Genomic DNA, 12,512 nt, shown 5'->3' with positions numbered 1-12,512 from the left:
CCAGTTATCTTAGCCCTAACAAACCTACTCCAAGGCACATTATAATGAAATTGGCACCAACCAAGGACAAAGAAAAAATTCTCAAGGCAGCCAGAGAAAAGAGAAATACAACATATAAAGAAAGGTCTATTAGATTATCAACAGAATTCTCAGCAGAAACTCTAAAAGGTAGATGAGAGTAGACCCCAATCTTTAAAGTTCTGAAAGAGAGAAACTTCTAGCCAAGAATACTATACTCATCAATGCTATCCTTCAAATATGAAGGAGAAATAAAAACATTCACAGATACAGCAAAGATGAGGGAATTTATCACCAGAAAACCCCCACTTCAGGAAATACTAAAGGGGGTTTTCCAACTAGACACAAAGAACAAAACAAAACTACAAGTAAAAGCTCCATCAAGATCACAATGAAAACAAGATTAATCTATGACAAAGAAACAAAAAAAGGAGAGGACAAAGATTAACAGTAACAAAGGAAGATGGAGTGCAGAAGCACTCATGACATAAAGTGCTACAATGAACATGATATGTATGCTTTCCATTACTTAATGGTAACCATCCCTGAAAAAAAGCAACACAGAAGTACATGGTTTGATAAAAGAAGTAACAGAGAAAAGAAGTATGGATTACAACCAAACAAAAACAAATGATAAAAAAATATAAAAGAGAAGGAAAAAAAAGGTACAAAACTATCAGAAAGCAATATTTAAAATGGCATTATAAAACCCTCAAATGTCAATAATTACACTAAATGTATATGGATTGAACTCACTAATAAAAAGACACAGATTAGCAGAATGAATTAAAAAAGAAAATCCAAATGTATGCTGCCTACCAGAAACACATCTAAGCTACAAGGAAAAAACAAATTCAAAGTGAAAGGCTGGAAAACAATACTCCAAGCAAATAACATCCAAAAAATACAGGTGTAGCAATATTCATATCTAACAATGCTGACTACAAGATAGCAAATGTAATCAGAGACTAAAATGATCATTTTATAATGATTAAGGGGACATTAAATCAAGAACACATAATACTTCTTAACATATATGCACAAACCAAGAAGCACCAATATATAAAAGACAGATATTGACTGACCTAAAAACCAAAATAAATAAAAATACAATCATACTTGTTGACCTCAAAATACATTGTCGACAGCTCTAGATCATTCATTCTAACAGAAAATAAAAAAATATATATTGGCCTTAAATGAAATACTAGAACAATTGAATATTATAAACATCTACAGGACATTTCATCCCAAAGTGCGAGAGTATACATTTTTCTCTAGTGTACATGGAACATTCTCAAGAATTGACCATATGTTGGGCCATAAAAATAACATCAACAAATTCAGAAAGATTGAAATTATACCAAGCATATTTTCTGATCATAAAGCTTTGAAACTAGCATTCAACTGCAAAAAAGAGGTAAACAAATCCATTAAAATGTGGAAACAAAACAACACACTTTTAAAAAATGAGTAGGTCAAAGAAGCAATAAGCACAGATATCAAAAGATACATACAGGCAAACAAAAATAACGATACAACATATCAGAATCTGGGATGCAGCAAAAGCAGTAGTAAGAGAAATGTTCATATCACTACAGGCCAATATGAACAAAGAAGAGAGAGCTCAAGTAAACTACTTAATTTCACATCTTAAGAATCTAGAAAGAGAAGAATAAAGACAACCCAAAACCAGCAGAAGAAAAAAATAATAAAAATCAGAGCAGAAAAAAACAAAATAGAGACAAAAAACTCAAGAAAAAATTAATAAAACAAGGAGCTGGTTCTTTGAAAAGATCAATAAAATCGACAAACCCTTGGCAAGACTCACCAAGGAAAAAAGAGAAAGGACTCATATAAACAAAATTCAAAATGAAAGAGGAGAAATCACCACAGATATTATAGATATACAAAGAATCATTGTAGAATACCATGAAAAACCATATGCCACCAAATTTAACAATAGCACAGAAATGGATAAATTCCTAGAACATTACAATCTTCCTAAACTGAGTCATGAAGAAGCAGAAAGCCAAAACAGTCCCATATGCAGGGAGGAAATAGAAACAGCTATTCAAAACCTCCCCTAAAACAAAACTCTAGGGCCAGATGGCTATACTAGTAAATTCTATCAAACACTCAAAGAAGACTTGGTTCCTATTCTACTCAAAGTGTTCAAAAAAAATTGAAGAAGAAACAGTATTATCAAACACATTTTATGAGGCCAACATAACCCTCATACCAAAACCTGGCAAGGACAACACAAAAAAAAGGAAACTACAGACAAATATCTCTAATGAATACAGATGCTAAAATACTAAACAAAATACTAGCAAATCGAATACAACAACACATTAAAAAAATAATTCACCATGATCAAGTGAGATTCATCCCAGAATCACAAAGGTGGTTCAACATATGTAAAACAGTTAATGTAATACACCATATCAACAAAACAAAGAATAAGAACCTATGACTATATCAATAAAAGCAGAAAATGCATTTTATAAAATACAACATCATTTTATGTTTAAAGCAGTTAACAAAATGGGTATAGAAGAAAAATATCTCAACATAATAAAAGCATCTATGATAAATCATCAGCTAACATCATATTAAATGGAATAAAACTGAGGACTTTTTCTCTAAAATCAGGAACAAGACAAGGTTGTCCATTCTCTCCACTCATATTCACTGTAGTGCTGGAAATTCTAGCCAGAGCAATCAGACAAGAGAAAGAAATAAAAGGCATTCATATTGGGAAAGAAAAAGTAAATGTTTCACTTTTTGCAGATGATATGATCCTGTACATCGAAAATCCCAAGGACTCCACAAAAAAACTACTAGAAACAATAAACCAATACAGTAAGGTCACAGGATACAAAATTAATAGAAAAACGTCCATTGCAACAAAAAAAAAGTCCATTGCCTTCCTATATGCCAACAATGAAACATCAGAGAATGAGCTGAAAAAAACAATCCCCTTCATGGCTGCAACATAAAAAACAAAATACCTAGAAATAAACATAACAAAGAATGTAAAGGACCTATATAATAAAAACTACAAGTCATTGTTAAGGAAAATTGAAAGAGATATAATGAGATGGAAAAATATTTTTTGTTCTTGGATAGGAAGAATAAATATAGTCAAAATGACTATATTACCCAAAGCAATATACAAATTTAATGCAGTTCCCATCAAAATTCCAATGTCTTTTTTTAAAGAAATGAAACAAAAAATTATCAGGTTTATATGGAACTATAAAAAAACCCAAATAGCCAGAACAATCCTAAGGAAAAAGAATGAAGCTGGGGGCATTACAATACCTGGCTTCAAATTATATTATAGAGCCATGACAATCAAAACACATGGTATTGGCAGAAGAATAGACACTCAGACCAATGGAACAGAATAGAAAGCCCAGAAATAAAACCACATGGATATGGTCAAATAATTTTTGATATAGGGGCCAACAATACACAATAGAGAAAAGAAAGCCTCTTCATCAAATGGTGCTTGGAAAACTGGAAAGCCACATGCAAAAGAAATTCGACTACAGTTTCTCCCCTTGTACTAAAATTAATTCAAAATGGATCAAAGACCTAAATATAAGACCTGAAACAATAAATTACATAGAAGACATAGGTACTAAACTCATGGACCTTGGTTACAAAGAACACTTTATTAATTTGACTCCAAAGGCAAGTGAAGTGAAAGCAAAGATAAATGAATGGGACTATGTCAGACTGAGAAGCTTTTGCATATCAAAAGAAACTGACAGCAATAAAAACAGACAGCCAACTAAATAGACATGATATTTTCAAACAACAGCTCAGATAAGGGCCTAATATCCAAAATATACAAAGAACTCATAAAACTCAACAAACAAGCAAACAATCCAATAAAAAAAATGAAAAGAGGACATATACAGACACTTCTCCCAGGAAGAAATACAAATGGACAACAGATATATTAACAGATGCTCATCTTCACTAGTTATTAGAGAAATGCAAATCAAAACTACAATGAAATACCACCTCACACCTGTTAGATTAGCTATTATCAACAAGACAGGTAATAACAAGTGTTGGATAGGCTGTGGAGAAAAAGGAACCCTCATTTACAGTTGGTGGGAATGTAAAGTAGTGCAACCACTATGGAAGAAAGTATGGTGTTCCCTCAAAAAATTAAGAATAGAAGTACCATATGACCCAGCAATCTCTCTACTGAGAATATACCCTCATAACTCAAAAACACTGGTACATAAAGATACATGCAGCCCCATGTTCATTGCAGCATTGTTCACAGTGGCCAAGACACGGAAACAACCAAACAACCCTTCAATAAATGATTGGATAAAGAATAAGTGATACATATATAGTATTAAATTGTATTCAGCCATAAAAAATGATGACATTGGGTCATTTACAACAACATGGATGAACCTTGATAACATTATACTGAGTGAAATAAGTAAATCAGAAAAAACTAAGAACTATATAATTTCATACATAAGTAGGACATAAAAATAAGACTCATGGACATGGACGAACGTGTGGTAGTTACTGGGGGTGGAGAGGGAAAAGGAGGTGGTGGGGAGAGAGGAGGGGCACAAAGAAAACTAAATAGAAGGTGAGGGAAGACTATTTGACTTTGGGTGATGGATATGCAACCTAATCAAATGTCAAAATAACCTGGAGATGTTTTCTCTAAACCTATGTACCCTGATTGATTAATGTCACCCCATTAAAAAAAAAAAAAAAGTGTCATTCCAGAGCTGGTATTCACTTCTTTATGTTTCTTTTTGTGTTTTTTTTTTTTTTTTTCAGGAGAAAACTACTTTTAATTGAATAATGAAGCAATACAGCTCAAATACGACTTTTTCTGACAATATATATTGTAATTTGTTGAATAAAATCACCTTCCTAAGTGGTATTGTGAAATTGAGGTATCAGAGGAACAATAGTTTCCCTCCTTTATTCTGATTCAGCAATAAGCATATTAAAAATAAGAATTTCCTCATGAATTTAAATTGTAAATCTGTAAAGCCTATTCCTATTTCTAACTACTGACAAGAGGAGATTTTTTATATTAATTTTAATTTATTGTGTTTACATGGATTCAAGTGTCTCACGGAATACAACTCCCTCACCCCTCACCTCCATGTCCACCCCACACCACCCTTGTCCCCCTCTGCTGAACACCCTCCCCCCTTTCCTCTAGAATTTGCCATCTTGCTATCTATATCTCTGTATTATATAGATAGATAGATAAATAGATAGATAGATAGATAGATAGATAAATAGATATAATTTCATGAATCCCTTTACCCTCTCTGACCCCATCCCCTAGTCCCCCTTCTCTCCAACCACTGCCCCTCTGGTTCCTGTGATCCTGCCTCTGCCTCTATTCCATTCCTCAGTCCACATTTTTAATTAGATTCTACATATAAGTGAGATCATATGATATTTGTCTTTCTCTGCTTGGCTTATTTCACTTAGCATAATAGTCACCAGGTCCATTCATGACATTGCAAAAGGTAAGATTTCCTTCTTTTTCATGGCCCTATAGTATGTACTCTATTGTGTATATGTACCAAAGCTTTCTAATCCACTCATCCACTGATGGACAATTGGGCTGTTTCCAGATCATGGCTATTGTAAACAATGCTTTAATAAATATGAGGGTGCATATCTTCTTTTGAATCAGTGACTTGGTATTCTTAAGATATATTCCTAAAAGTGGGATAGCTGGGTCAAAAGGCAGTTCCATTTTTAGTTTTTTGAGGAAACCCCATACAGTTCTCCACAGTTGCTACCCAAGTCTGCATTCCCACCAGCATTGCATGATGGTTCCCTTTTCTCCACACCCTCACCAGCACTTGTGTATTGTTTTGTTAATGAGTGCCATTCTGACAGGTGTGAGGTGGTATCTCATTGTGGCTTTAATTTGTATTTCTTTAATGATTATTGATGTTGAACATTTTTTCACATGCCTATTGGCCATCTGTATTTCCTTTTTATATATATATATATATATATTTTTCTGAAGCTGGAAATGGGGAGAGACAGTCAGACAGACTCCCGCATGCGCCCGACCGGGATCCACCTGGCACACCCACCAGGAGGCGACGCTCTTCCCAGCAGGGGGCGATGCTCTGCCCCTCCGGAGCATCGCTCTGTTGCGACCAGAGCCACTCTAGCACCTGGGGCAGAGGCCAAGGAGCCATCCCCAGCGCCCGGGCCATCTTTGCTCCAATGGAGCCTTGGCTGCAGGAGGGAAAGAGAGAGACAGAAAGGAAGGAGAGGGGGAGGGGTGGAGAAGCAGATAGGCGCTTCTCCTGTGTGCCCTGGCTGGGAATCGAACCCGGGACTTCTGCACCCCAGGCCGACGCTCTACCACTGAGCCAACCGGCCAGGGCCTATGTATTTCCTTTTTGAAGAAGTGTCTGTTCAGTTTTTTTATCCCATTTTTTAATTAGATTGTTTACCTTCCTGTTGTTGAGTTTTAGAAGTTCTTTATAAATTTTGGTTATTAAACCTCTATCAGCTATATTAGCACATATATGTTCTCTCATTGTGTGGTGTTTTTTTTTATTTTATTTATATTGTCTTTTGCTGTGAAAAAGCTTTTTAGCTTGATATAGCCCCATTTGTTCATCTTGTCCTTTCTTTTACTTGCTTGTGGAGATAAATTAGCAAAGATGTTGCTACGAGAGATATCGGAGAGTTTACTTCCTATGTTTTCTTCCAAGATGTTTATAATTTCATGACTTACATTTAGGTCTTTTTTGTATTCACTTCTTTTGATTAGGGCCAGAATTATGTTTAATGACATTTCTAAAATTCTCAGCTCTTTTCTTTTTACTAAACTGTAGCCTAAGGCATCATTATAAAATGAAAATATAGCTAATTTTGAAAGACCTAAGTTCCCTTAAAACTCAACTGCCTTATGAATTTTGAAAGGAGACTAAGGGAGGGCTTTTTACTCATTTGCAAGTTTCTTAAAACCAGAAGTTTTTTTGTTTTGTTTTGTTTTTACGTGTGCATTTAAGGCTCCAAATAAGTTGAGGTGTCTGCATAAGATGATCTTTTATTCTAGTGATGAGTTCCTTTAATGAAAATTCATTGAATTTATTGAAGGGCGTATCTGAGTGAGAAATCACTCTCACTAATAGAGCCCTAAATGAGTGACTTGATCACACAAACATACATATCACTCAACACTTCCATTCTGAGACCTCAGATTCTCAAAAGGCTAGACTTCCCATGAGTTCTCCAGAGATAACTCACTCTTTAGTGAGCCCCACCCCACTATATGTCAATGATAGGACTCAGCAAAACTGCTCCTGGAGAGACATGTTCTGACTACTTCTGGATAAACAAGAAATACTAGAGGGGGTGTATGTCATTCAAAGTAAAACTTAATATTCTTTTTAACTCTAAGCTACCAAAGCTTAAAATCACATTCTTCATATCCTGGCAGTTTCTAAAATTATGCTATCTGGTCATTAAATTCCCTTCTTTCTCCCAAAGTGGCTGATCCTATGCCATGATCATTATTCATCAACTTTTGTCTTGGGCTTTAAATTCTTTGCCTATAAAAGACCTGAAATTTAGAGAATGTATTTCATTTAAAAAGCCTTCTCCCTAACTTGTCATTTGTGGATCAGTTCAACAAGGTGACATATGAATTGGCTTTTCAGCTATGATCAGTTTAAATTTTACTAATTATCTGTTCTTTATACTCTTTATCTCTACAATAAGATGCAACATGTCTATTTAGAAATCTAACTACAATTTTATAACTTTTAAACCCTTTTCAATGAATTAAGTACCAAATTTAAACATATAGTAAATCTCAAACAAAAAAATTGGCAGTGAGATTAATTGTGACTACTTAGAATGTAGGAAACATCATATCTCGGTTACAGCTTAATCAATATTTTGGAATTGGAGATGGGTATGAATTGGAAACTTTATACTTTATAATAATTTAAGTGAAACATCTTACTTGAATATATATATTTAAGCATGTAGGCTGTTAGAAAATTTTAACATAATGCCTAAAGTTGATTTATTTATAGTAGAACAAAAGGTTTACTCATCTTCATTAAAGATCTTTTTGAACATTTCTTTAATTATTAAGGCTTAATGCAAATGTGATCTTTTTTTTCTTTTGCCAAAAAATTTTTTTGAATGGTTTAGTCCCATACTTGTTCACAATATTTATCAATTCTAGATGGATGAGCACACACACACATAATAAATCCCTGAAAAAACAGTTCTTGTTAGAAAGTGTTTTTCCAAACTAATTTAATAATTTTCAAGTATATGTAAAGAGATGTTTAAAAGTTTTAATCAAACTATGAGGCCACAACAAGAAGATAAGAAGTACAATAGAACTAAAACTATTTATTGTTAAAATACTGATCTATATAATTGGTATGAAAACAATAAGACATTAGTTGTGATTAATATCATTTCAATTTTCTTTTAAAAATAAACTATTAGAAGAAAAATCAACTAGTGGAAAATAATGAAGTAGAAAGTATGAAAACTATATACCTCCAGAGTTAAGGTATGACTTCAATATAGTTATTCTAGCTCTGTAAGAAAAGAAGAGCAAATATTAGCAAATAATTCAGATGTTTACCGCTCAATCAACTTTCTAATATTATTCAAAGAAACTGAAATTTCTTTCGCAGTCAGAAAAAAGCAAGATAAAATTCAGTAAAAAAGAAAATAAGTAAAACTAAAATCATTCATTTGAAATGCAACTCTTCACCAGAATAAAAGAGGCGACATTGAGGATTTTTTTTCTTTCATTTGTTCTAACTCTGTGGTCACCACAAATCTGTTACCTAGCATAAGCTCAAATGGTAAAGTTATATAATAATCTTGTTATATATATCCAACAAAATCAAGTTTTGATGTCTTTTTTAAAATGGTTTAGAAAAATGTCTCCACCTACTTCAGTTGGGCATGCAAAAATATTTAAAACTGGAAATATATGCCTCAACATCAACATCTTTAAACACATAGAAAATAGTTTCTTTAATTCTAAAATTAAAAATGAAAATATTATTTAAATATATTTATTTTTAAGAATTTCAATATTTTTATTTTTATGAAATTTATAAAATTTGGATCTCTGAGAAAACTGTCAATAAACACTATAGGAAACCATTTGGTTTAGGGTTTTTCTGCGTTCATTCACATGAATAGATTTTTTTATTTTTTTTATTTTAATTTATTGTGTTTACATAGATTCTAGTGTTCCCATGAATGCGTTCCTGCTCCCCCGTGTTCACCACAATATCCTCCTCCCCCCCTTCCTGCAACAACCTTCTACTTTCCCTCCAGAATTAGCTTTTCTTCTCTCTATAAAGCTGTGTTATGTGTATATAATTTCGCCAATCTCTTTCCCTTTTCTGATCCCATCCTCTCATCCTCTTTCCCTCTGTCCGCTTTCCCTCTGGACCCACATATCCCACCTCTGTCTCTACTCCATTCCTCAGTTCATATTGTTCATTGGATTCCTCAAATGAGAGGTCATATAATATTTTTTATTTTCTGCCTGGCTTATTTCATTTAACATATATGAACAAATAAAAAGACAAACCACACAATGAAAGAATATATTCAACAATATATCTGATAAGGAGTTAATACCCAAAATTTATAAAGAACTTGTAAAACTCAACACCAGGAAGATAAACAGTCCAATCAAAAATGGGCTAGGAGCTGTCACAGGGAGCAGGAATTCAGGAAAGTTCCCCACAGGAAAAGTCCGCATGGCACTGGAATTGTTGTCACCATTCTATATTTTGCAGCTCATGTCCAAGTCCCAATGACCACTGCTTCTAGCTGGTAATGATTCAGGTAGACTGGAAAAAGCCATTTGCAGCATGCGTGGATATGAAGCTTCTGTTCTCCTCTGCCTGGAGAGTTGAGACCAGGTAGCTTTTTCCTGGAGCTCTGTGACTGTGGCCTGGTAAAGAGAACCTTGGGATACACTAAGCTGGGTGGCAAAGGTAAATTCATAATACAAGTTGGCTAAAGGAGGAAAGAGAGCTCTAAATTAGGAGTAGGTCCCAGCCTGAAATATGAGTGGGGCATTGAGGTAGGAGGGATAAAGGAAACACTATATATTAAGCAAAGCAGCAGAAAATAGGACTATCAACACCCACAACAGAGATCTTTGAGGGAAGAATAAAAAACCTGACTATTCAGGCAAAACATAGTTAAGTGGCCCTTGTGCGAATGAGATCAGTTTACCTGCTTCTTGGAAGAAATACCCTAGGCTCGTCCACAGTGTTGTAGATGGGGCCGACGGCCCTGGGCACCTTCAGCCTTCAGTGGCAAACCCCAGCTTTCTGGGCAAGGTTAGGTCATAGGTGGCTGGAGCAGGACTGGAAGAGACTGAACCCTCCCTTAGAGGAGCGAGGGGGAAGCCTACCTTCCAGTGTCCCTGTTTCCTCACAGCAGAGGCGTGTAAGCCTGGCAAGCTTTAGCTCAATGACCTTCCTTTCCACTATTGAAGCAGGACCCAGATGGCATCCTATGAGACCCCTTTGGGGCGTTGGAGCCTTTAAGGGTGTATCCTAAAAGCTGGTAGTTCCCCTGATCTCTATTGGGCTTTTTCTGCCTCTAGGTATCTTAAAAGCCATTCTCAGAAGATCTCGCTGAGGGGTTTGAGGATCCCCATCCGCCTATATAAATCTTTTCCATATATCTGGAGCTGTTTGGAAAAAAGACAGAACAGTGTTATTATCTAGATCTAATAAAGAGGGTAGTAGTTTGCAGGCGAAAAAGATTTGGTGTCTTCTGTTCATCAGCATTCAAAAGAAATGTAAATTTTTTTTTTTTTTAAGTAAAAAGCATGATATAGTAGACCCGTCGGAGTCATTGGCCTGGTGTGCAGGATTCCCGGGTTCGATTCCTGGCCAGAGCACACAGGAGAAATGCCCATCTACCTCTCCACTCCTCCCTCTCTCCTTCCTCTTCGTTTCTCTCCTCCCGCCCGCAGCCAAGGCTCCACCGGAGCAAATCCACCCTGGGCACTAAAGATGGCCCCACAGTCTCCGCCCCAGTTGCTAGAATGGCTCGGGTTGTAACAGAGCAACACCCCAGATGGGCAGAGCATTCCCCCCGGTAGCTGTGGTTGGGTTGCATTTTTCAGGGATTCGGCATGGTGAGGGGGCCAACTTGGACTTGGGGAACATGTTAAGAACACTACTCTTTTAGGGATTCTTGCTGTATTGGCCAAGAGTTTGCTTAAAGGATTTTAATCACTGTAAAAAAAAAAAATAGAGGACTGGATGAAGAAGATGGGGCACATATACACCATGGTATACTATTCAGCTAGGAGAAATGGTGACATTGGATCACTTATAGAGAAATGGTGGAGTCTTGGTAGCATTGTGCAGGGTGAAATAAGCGAATCAGAAAAAAACAGGAACTGCAGGATTCCATACATTGGTGGGACATAAAAGCGAGACTAAGAGGCATGGACAGGAGTGTGGTGGCTATGGGGAGGTGTGGGGAGGGAAGGAGGGAGAGGGGGAGGGGGAGGGGTACAGAGAGAACTGGATGGAGGGTGGCGGAGGATGATCTCGCTTCGGGTGATGGGTATGCAACAGAACTAAATGACAAGATAACCTGGAAATGTTTTCTTTGAATGTATGTACACTGATTTATTAATGTCACCCCATTAAAATAAAAATTTATTTAAAAAAATAAAAAAAATAAAAAAATGGGCTAAAGAAATGAATAGACACTTCTCCAAAGAGGACATACAGATGGCCAATAGACAGATGAAAAAATGTTCAACATCACTAATCATTAGAGGAATGCAAATTAAAACCACACAATGAGATATCACCTCACACCAATCAGAATGGTGCTCATTAACAAAACAACACAAGATAAGTGCTGGTGAGGGTGTTAAGAAAGAGGAGCCCTACTGCCCTGCTGGTGGGAATGCAGACTGGTCCAGCCACTGTGGAGAACAGTATGGAGATTCCTCAACAAATTAAAAATGAAACTGCCTTTTGATGCAACCAACCCCCGTGTAGGAATATATCTCAAGAACACCACATTAATGATTCAAAAGATGAATAAATTTTGAAGGCATTTCCTTTTCACTTTCCTACAGAATGAACTGGGTAATTATTACCTGCAAGAAGACACTAACTATTACTGTAGCTTATTGTCCTTAGAAATTGATCTGATGGAAAGATGGCAAGCTGGTTGTGAGCTCTATTGCTAATGCTATCATGATTCCTCTGTTTGCTTAAATATTAAATGCCAATGTTTGTAGGCTGTAAAAGGTGTCTTGTGGTAAGGATATCTTTCTTGGCATATTCTTCTTTTCCTGCTGTTTTAGTTTTTATTTATTTATTTATTTATTTATTTATTTATTTATTTATTTATTTATTTATTTAATATTGATTTTAATCTACTGTGCTAACATAGATTCAAGTGTCCCA

General features: G+C 35.5%; 1 non-coding gene across 1 annotated transcript; it reads right to left on the bottom strand.

Moving 5' to 3' along the window:
* Positions 1 to 6,364: 6,364 nt before the first annotated feature.
* TRNAP-GGG (transfer RNA proline (anticodon GGG)) lies at positions 6,365 to 6,440 on the bottom strand. Its single transcript has one exon. It is a non-coding gene; the product is annotated as a tRNA-Pro (tRNA).
* Positions 6,441 to 12,512: the final 6,072 nt, after the last annotated feature.

Source organism: Saccopteryx leptura, chromosome 2, assembly GCF_036850995.1.
Source record: "Saccopteryx leptura isolate mSacLep1 chromosome 2, mSacLep1_pri_phased_curated, whole genome shotgun sequence".
Taxonomy (NCBI): domain Eukaryota; kingdom Metazoa; phylum Chordata; class Mammalia; order Chiroptera; family Emballonuridae; genus Saccopteryx; species Saccopteryx leptura.
Note: the sequence above shows the minus strand (reverse complement) of the source record. Positions and strands in the feature narration are given on the sequence as shown.